Source organism: Apodemus sylvaticus, chromosome 16 (assembly GCF_947179515.1).
Source record: "Apodemus sylvaticus chromosome 16, mApoSyl1.1, whole genome shotgun sequence".
Taxonomy (NCBI): Eukaryota; Metazoa; Chordata; class Mammalia; order Rodentia; family Muridae; genus Apodemus; species Apodemus sylvaticus.
In genome coordinates, this window is record NC_067487.1 from 7,553,974 (window position 1) to 7,562,058 (window position 8,085).

The 8,085-nt window shown below is 45.5% G+C and overlaps 1 non-coding gene across 1 annotated transcript; it reads right to left on the minus strand.

Annotated features, from left to right (window-relative positions):
* Window positions 1-234: 234 nt before the first annotated feature.
* Window positions 235-367, minus strand: LOC127667145 (small nucleolar RNA SNORA17). Its single transcript, XR_007973803.1, has one exon. It is a non-coding gene; the product is annotated as a small nucleolar RNA SNORA17 (small nucleolar RNA).
* Window positions 368-8,085: the final 7,718 nt, after the last annotated feature.

Here is an 8,085-nt window from a genome sequence, read left to right on the forward strand (position 1 = left end):
GCTCTTTGCCCAGGTGGCCGGGGTGACTACATCTGCCTTGGGATCACTCCAGTCCAGGATCCACGGTCTCAGGGGAGTAGGGGTGAGAGGTCTAACTAAGTCTCTGACTTGCTTCCCACCCTGGGAGTCCGAATGGGCCTGCCTGGTGCCTGTCTGGTGGTTATCTCAGTCTATTCCCCTGTCCAAGACCCCAGCTTTAGATTGGTGGTCATCTCAGGATAGCTTTTTACCCAGATTGTTAGGCTACTAATCATTCAGATGGTCATAGGTGAGAACACTCAACGTAGATATAGCCTCTCTCCTCTCTGACATCTAGTGACACACCTGTGGCACAGCAGTCACACCTGCAGCCACACCTGCAGCCACACCTGCAGCCACAACTGTAGGCTTCTCTTGAATTCTGAGACTTCCAACTGTGAGTTGTTTATTTAGAAAGTTTTCTGACTAAAGGGAAACATACATTTATTAGCTTAGAGTGCCTCAGTATCCCAGAAGACACACACCTGGAACAGCGTCTCCTTGATGTGAATAGGAGGTTAGAGAGAATTCTGCCTCCCTGTCTACTTACTGTCTACTGGGCAAATGTGATTTGTCTAGGAGGGTTCTCTCTGGGTTTATGGTACTTAGACAAATGTATGAATACACTTTTTATGAAATACTTAGAAAACTTAATGCAGAAATTCCTTCCTACCGAACTATGAAGAATGGAGAAATGGCAAATGTTTTAACCCACTCAGTGTCTGAGAGGAACATAGTTCGTAACACTTGGTGGAGAAATTTGACCTGACAAGACACAGAAACTGTAAGAGAACAAATCCCGAGACATGGGGCTCAGCTTCACATGTGATCTGTGCCTCCACACCATGGAGACCGGTGTGGCATGCAGAAGCATGCGTTGTTCAACCCTCACACACATGATAACACACAACTGTATGTTGGGTGGCACAGAGAAGATAATACTGACGTTCAAATGGGGAAGCCATGATTTCTAATCTAGTACAGGTAAAATCGTCGTCTGCTCCTCTGTTTGCTTTCAGACCAGACATTATGGCAGTCAGGGGTCTTTTTTTACTTTTTACCTAAGAAATATAAGACTAATCTTCATTGTCAACTTGATAGCATTTAGAAGCACATGGAAACATCCCTTAGGCAAGTCTCTGAGTGTGTTTTCCAAACTATCAGGAAAAACCCACCCTAAATGTGGGTGGTGCACTCCATGGAAGGGGTCCCAAACCCCCTCCCCCAAAAAGGGAGAAAATAAAGGAAACATCAGCATGCATCTCTCTGACTGGAGCTGCAATGTGATCATGTGGCTATGTGGCCATTTGACCACGTGACTGTGTGGCCATGTGACAGGTGTTGTCACGGCTAGAACGTTTCTCATTGACCACAACTTCCCTTCCAAGATGGATTCTATCTTCAAACCATGAGCCAAATAAACCCTTCCTTACTTCCCTAACTCACTTCTTTCTATCATTTAGCCACAGAAGCAAGGAAAGGACAGTTCCGGAAGCCAGTCTGCTGTCTAGGGAGGGCTGCTGTTTAGCTGGGAGATGGTTGGCTTCTGATTGGGTTCTCACATAGTAGAGGAGGGAAAGGGAGAAAATGAGACAAATAGGAGAGGTAGAGAGATAGAAAGAGAGAGATAGTGAGAGACGGAAGGAAAGAGAGAGCAAGTAAAAAAAGGCAGACAGGCACAGAGAGGGAGCTGTCATGTCTCCTAAAGGCATCAACGCCATTCTTGAGAGTTCATGATCCCTGTCCACACATCCTGGTACCAACACACTTGGATGTCAGTCTCAAGGTATAATTCTGAAGCAACTCTTTCAGTCCACAGTAGCTCTCAGTTCACTACCTCGCCTTCAGTATAAACATCTATCTGTCTGTCTATCTATTTATCTGTCTGTCTATCTATTTATCTATCTATCTATCTGTCTGTCTGTCTACCTATCTATTCATGTGGCACAGTAAAAGCTTACATGTGCTTACTGTATAACAAATTATGAGACAACCAGGGAACATTGGAGGTTGGTCCCGCTCCCCTATGAGGTCTGCATTCACCTAAGAGCTTCTTAGTGGTTGTCCTATCCGCTTTGAACCTGTGCTAGGATCCTTGATAGAAACCAGTCATTGGTCCTCATGTCTATTCCTAGTGGTTCCTGATGACCAAAAGTCTGAAGTCTGCACTGTGAAGTCTTCCTTGTACACACCCATTGCTGAGATGCTGAACCAGACAGCAAGGGCTTCAGTGATGTCCACACCAGCTTTGGATTTTTGTTTTACTAATCCTAAACTTGGCTCCAGCATGCAATCCCTTATTAGTGTTGTATCTTGTAGAATTACATTTTCCCCTTTCTGTTCTCCCATAAGTTTCTACTTTGAGAGACAACATTAAGGTTATTTCTCAAATAGTTAAGTATTCCAGTGAGAACAGGATCATGTCTAATCCATGGAGGCATTTTAAATATTACTTAAGAAAATTAAACAACGGCAGCCACCTAATGCGTAATTAGAGGGCTGCTGAATATTTCTGATTTGTGGCTGGTTTGATTTACTCTTTGAAGTAGAATGTATTTTCATCTCCATCAGAATGTGTGAAGATAATGGCAGTGGAAAGGATGCCTTGCTCTGGCTGCTACAAAGAAGGTTGTGTACAAATCTGAATTTTAAATAATTTCTCAGTTTCTACACTTCACATGGGGTGGGACAGAGTCATTTTAAATTTGTAACATGGAAAGCAATTTGGGATGCACTAAGCAGTTTGCTGTGGTGAGAAGGGGGAAGGGTGAGGTGCCGCCAGCTCTCACTTCTTGGCCCTCTGCCATGGGTAACTGAGATGCCATTGTTGATTAAATACGTCCATCCCAAGATGCCTCAGTGCCCTGAGCCCCTTGCACTGGATGAATTTGATCATATCTGAAATTGAATCTTTAGATGTGGTCACATTGGAAGGAAGCCATGACCTCATATGACTGTGGGTTTGAAGGACAGGAGAAGGAAAGGTGTCAGTCACTCTTGAAGATAATGGAGGGGCATGCCACAAAAATTAGAGGGAAATTTCCACGAGTCAGTTCTCCCCTTCCTCCAGGTAGGACCCAGGAATTGAACTCAGATCATCAAGCTTTTTCAGAGGGGTCTCTACACATTGAGCGATCACCACACACACACACATACACTCTTTCAAAGATCTCACATCACATAAACCAACAGGGAACTGACTCTGTAGAGCAGCGTCCTCAAATTGCAGGTGACAACCCCTTAGGGAAACTATCATCTCCAAAACCATTTATGTTATGATTTGTAACCATAACAATGAAGATGAAGTAGAAATAAAAAAATGTTATGGTCAGGGGTTACCACAACATGAGAAACTGTGTTAAAGGGCCGCAGCATTAGGAAGGTTAGAAACACTGATGTAGAGGAATTCTGATCTTAAATTCAATATCATCCTGGAACTCTCTATTATTAAGATTCTTGCCCAGTTTCTTTTCTATTAGCTTCAGAGTGTCTGGCTTTATGTGGAGGTCCTTGATCCATTTGGATTTGAGCTTAGTACTCAAAGATTCTTGGCCTGTGGTCCCATGCCTGGCTCCACCCTGGTCCTTCCTATTTGTGTTGCCAAGCTTAGGGCTTCTTTTATTCTTCTGGGGATCAGAAACTAGCCCAGGCATTGACCGAAGAACCCACCTTCATGGATCTGATAATGATGTACTGACTCGAGGAGAGGTGTAACCTGATGAGATGAGGAGGTTGACCATGGCCAATGACACCATGAATGGAACAAAAGAGAGAGGGCAGATATTGACTGAGGAAGTCACCAGTCCTACATCTGCTCCTCATGACTCATTTGTCAAACCTTCAGCATTAGAGCCGTCTTCCCAGGCTGGGTCCAGGACACAGAGACTTTAGATTCCCACTGCAGTGCCAGCAATTCTGGGCAAGATCTTCCACCTATTCCACAGTTTTCTCTTGCCTGTCTTTATAATCATAATTCCTTAAAATAAAACCCACATGTCTGTCTGTCTGTGTGTCACACACACACACACACACACACACCAAAATCTACTGGTTCTGTTTCTCTCAAGAGTCCCAACTAATGTAGTAAAGCAACTTACACCCAAGTCAAGGACACACCAAAGTCTGTGGGACTCAGACAAGGCCCAGCTGTCTTCCTAGCAACTTTGGGTGTGATGACCACACTTGTGCCCACCAGCAAGCCCAAGTATAGCCCTATACCTAACTGTATCTCCTCCATGGTTCATCTAGAATTGTCCCAGGTCTACTTGGCTGGTGTTGGCTTTACCAGAAGCTACTGAAAGCCATTATTAGGAATCAATTCTGCAGAACCAGACAGTCAGTTGTGGTCTGAGATTCACTACCTGGAAGCTCATGCCACAGAAAATTACAATAAAAAGAAAAAGAGATCAGGGGATTGCAGCAGTGTTGAAACGAGAATAAAGCTAAGAAAGTTTGGTCAAACATTCCACATTATTTAAGGAGAAAATAGAGTTGGAAGGTGGGTTCCTGTGCTCAGTCAAGGTCATTGGGTAATAAGCTTGAAGCTCAAACTCAAGGGTAGTAATAAGCTACCTGTCTAGCGACTTCATCTTCTGTCTAACAACTGTTGACAGTGACTCTGGCCAGGCATCCCCTTCCCTGGCACTCTCTGTAGGAGTCACACATCACATGCTTGGCTTTCATCATGTTTTCACATGTTCTGAGCAAACACATAACTGTTCCTCACCCACAAAGGACACAGTGCAAGCAAATGAGTCCTGAAGGTAAAACTGTGGTAACAGATCAACAGCAACACAAATGTATTTTGAGCTTCATTTAATTAAAGGGGCATCCTGAACATTATTTTTTAACTCGGAAGCTCCTGGTGTCGTGTGTAGTTTGATGAGAGATTCGTGCCTATGAGTGGATGACAACAATTAATCTCCCCTCAGAGAATATGGTGAACATGGGTAGAATGAGTCAGCAAGGCCTTCTCCCTTCCCTCCAGGCGTCGTATTCTGTAGACGGTGAGGAGAGGATGCTCACTTCGATGTGATCAGCAAACATGGGTGTTTTAGCACTTTTGTGTTTCTTCCCTATTGCCAGTTAGTCATGATTTCCAGTAAAATTCGCAGATGTAAAAAGTCAGTTATCAATCATGCCCTTATAGAATCTTGAGAAGATTTTGCTGAAACCGATATCACTCTGTATATTTATATTGCTGGAAATTAATTTATCTGTGTGCATGCTGCAGAAATTTACAATAAGCATGTTAGCGTCCCCTTGAGATGCATTTTATTATAGTCTAGGGGAAATGGTAGATGGATTGACAGATAAGGCCATGTTCTGGAATTTGTGCTCTTCTGTAGTGGTGGGGAGGGATTTGGAGGTGTGTATCCTCTATAGAACCCTAGAAACCGCTAATTAGATCTTTCTTCTCTCCTCCCCTAACAACCCCTCCACTCCTGTCTGTCTCTCTGGCCCCAGCAATAAAGAATGCACTATATATTAACAACAGGGATCTCCTTGCAAGATACAGTGGACAAACTGACATGAGCCTGTCCTGGAGCCCCAGCCCCCAGCCCCCAGATCCCAGCCCCCAGCCCCCAGCCCCCAGCCCCCAGCCCCCAGAAGAGCTAATGAATCCTGGAAGCAGTCCATCGACCCACACAGCAGAATTCAAATGCCAATGCAATTTTCAAATGCTAATTTTTTAAGTGCAACAGAAGCTATCTATAAATTACCTTTATGACTTTTACATCCATAATTTATTTCCTGCCAGGAATATAACACATCGCCAGGTGGCCAGTGCACAATGGGAGACTTCAAGAATGGAAGTTAAAAAGACACAGCTCACATACTTGACTTTGCCACTTCCAAAGCCTTTGGGGGAATCTGGATCTAGTTGACAGTTCCTGAAAGCACATTAAGAGTTGCAATTTGTGTGGTCAGTGACTAAATTCCAGGAAAGCTCCATCCCAGGCAGGGCATGAATGTAGGCTCTGGCTCTGGATACCTCTGTTTGCCACAGTGTGAGGAGCATCCCAGAGAGGGACAGAGACTGAGAGAAAACCCTTAGTCTCTGCTACTAAGATGGAACAAACAGGACCAAGTTGAGTCCTTTGGGGATTCTGAGACGCTCCCATGGGAATGAGATGTGCCACCAAGCTGTGCTGATTTTTTTGTCTTTATTAAGTCAAAATGAGCCAAACGAAAAGGAGCCGCCAGAGTTACAGGAAGCTAAGAGCTATAATGAACCTTTTTGACACTCCAGTGCCCTGGGGACATCTTTGCTCCTCAGAGTGAGTTTTGCAGACCCATGGCAGCAGAACCCAGCTGGCCATTTAGCATCTGCAGTGATACAATAGGCTTTGATGGTTTGCACATATGTAGCAGGACCGCTGCCAGGGTTCATCTGAGACTAAGCCAAAGGTCCCTTCGAAAGGAGGCCAGCCCCTTGGATGACACTTCCTTGGAGTCGTTCTGCACAGCTGGTCCCTCCGCCCTCCCTGCCAGCCTGCCTCTTTCTGCACAGGCTTCTTCAAACTCTCCCACACACAGCAGAGCCACACTGGCTTCTTACTGCCCTCTCTGGAGACCTCTGAGTTTTACCTTCCTAGTGCAGTAGCTTTGTCTTCAGAACTGACTGTGTGGCGCCCTGTGAGAGGCCAGTCCACACTGGAGGCAGTCAGGAGACACGAGTATCTGCCTTGGTGCTAGCGTACTCTTGTGCTCTGCATGGATGGATCTACTTATGAGCCTGTGTGCAAGTCCCATCAGAGAAGAGAAGTTCACTACTGTGCATCTGTAGGTAGCAACACAGGAAGTTTGGGGGTGGGGCTCCCTGCCATACCCCTGGGCTCTGCAACCTGTATCCATAACCACTGGGCAATGCTGTTTTCTTTCAATGAACTGCACTATGGCTCTCTACTACAAGCCTAAACAGATTTCAGAGACTTTCAGACACTTCCTAACTCACAGCTCAGGCACTAGGATCTACTCCAGTCCTCTGCTTCCCACATCCCCTCAGTCCTTAGAGTGTGGTCCTCCAGTCTGTCATCTCACACCAGGCAGGGATCTGCAGACTTTTGCCTCCTCCCCCAGCCCCCCAGCCATCCAGAGATGCTATAAAACTCCCAGAGAGGCTGTGGCTCTTAGATCTTAGGTGCAGAGGGAGTGTGTACAGTGTGCCCCAGACATTTCTATCAACACAGCTTTAGTTCAGCTCCGCAGGCAAAGCTGTCTTAGGGTCTTGATCGTGAATTTATGTGGGGGTTAGAAAGTTGACACAGCAGTTAAGTGACTAATGCTCTTGCAAAGGACTCAAGTTCAGTTCCCAGCACCCATATCAGCAACTGCCTATTACAGGAGACCAGACATTTCCATGGGCACTTATATGAATAGTCACACACACACACAGACAGATTCACACATGTACATAGAGACAGACACACACACAGAGGCACATAGACAGACACAGACAGGAACACAGCCAGACATACACACAGTCAGACACACACAAACACAGACACTCACAGACAGGCACACACAGAGCAGACAAATACACAGAAACACACACACACACATATGTACACACAGTCAGACTCACAGAAAAACAGACACATACACACAAAAAATATAAACAAACAAGCCTTTAAAAGAAGGTGACAAAGATCCCTGCTGAGAAGAGGCTGCATCCAGGACCCTTCAGTCTGGCTTACCTAGGCTACCTGTGTGAAATCTGCTTTTCCAGGGAAGCAAAGTCTCCCCTTTCTACAACAGTACCTCTGCTGTCTTCAGTACTTGGTATCTGGGCCAGGTAAGTCTGCATTCAAAAGACTGAACAAAAACCTCATGCAGATTGGACGATGGTGAGGAAACTCTCTTCCCCAGTGGCGGACAGAGGAAACTGTAGTGTCAAGGATGGCAGTAGCATGTGGCGTGGGGATGTGCAGGGCCTGGGATTACAGCCTGGAGCCTACTTTTTGGGGTTCAACAGAAAGCATTTACTTGCCAAGGGGAGCAGCTTGAGTGGTTCTGTTATGACAGAGTAAGTTAAATTCCCGCAGATGCCACTTCCCATAATGC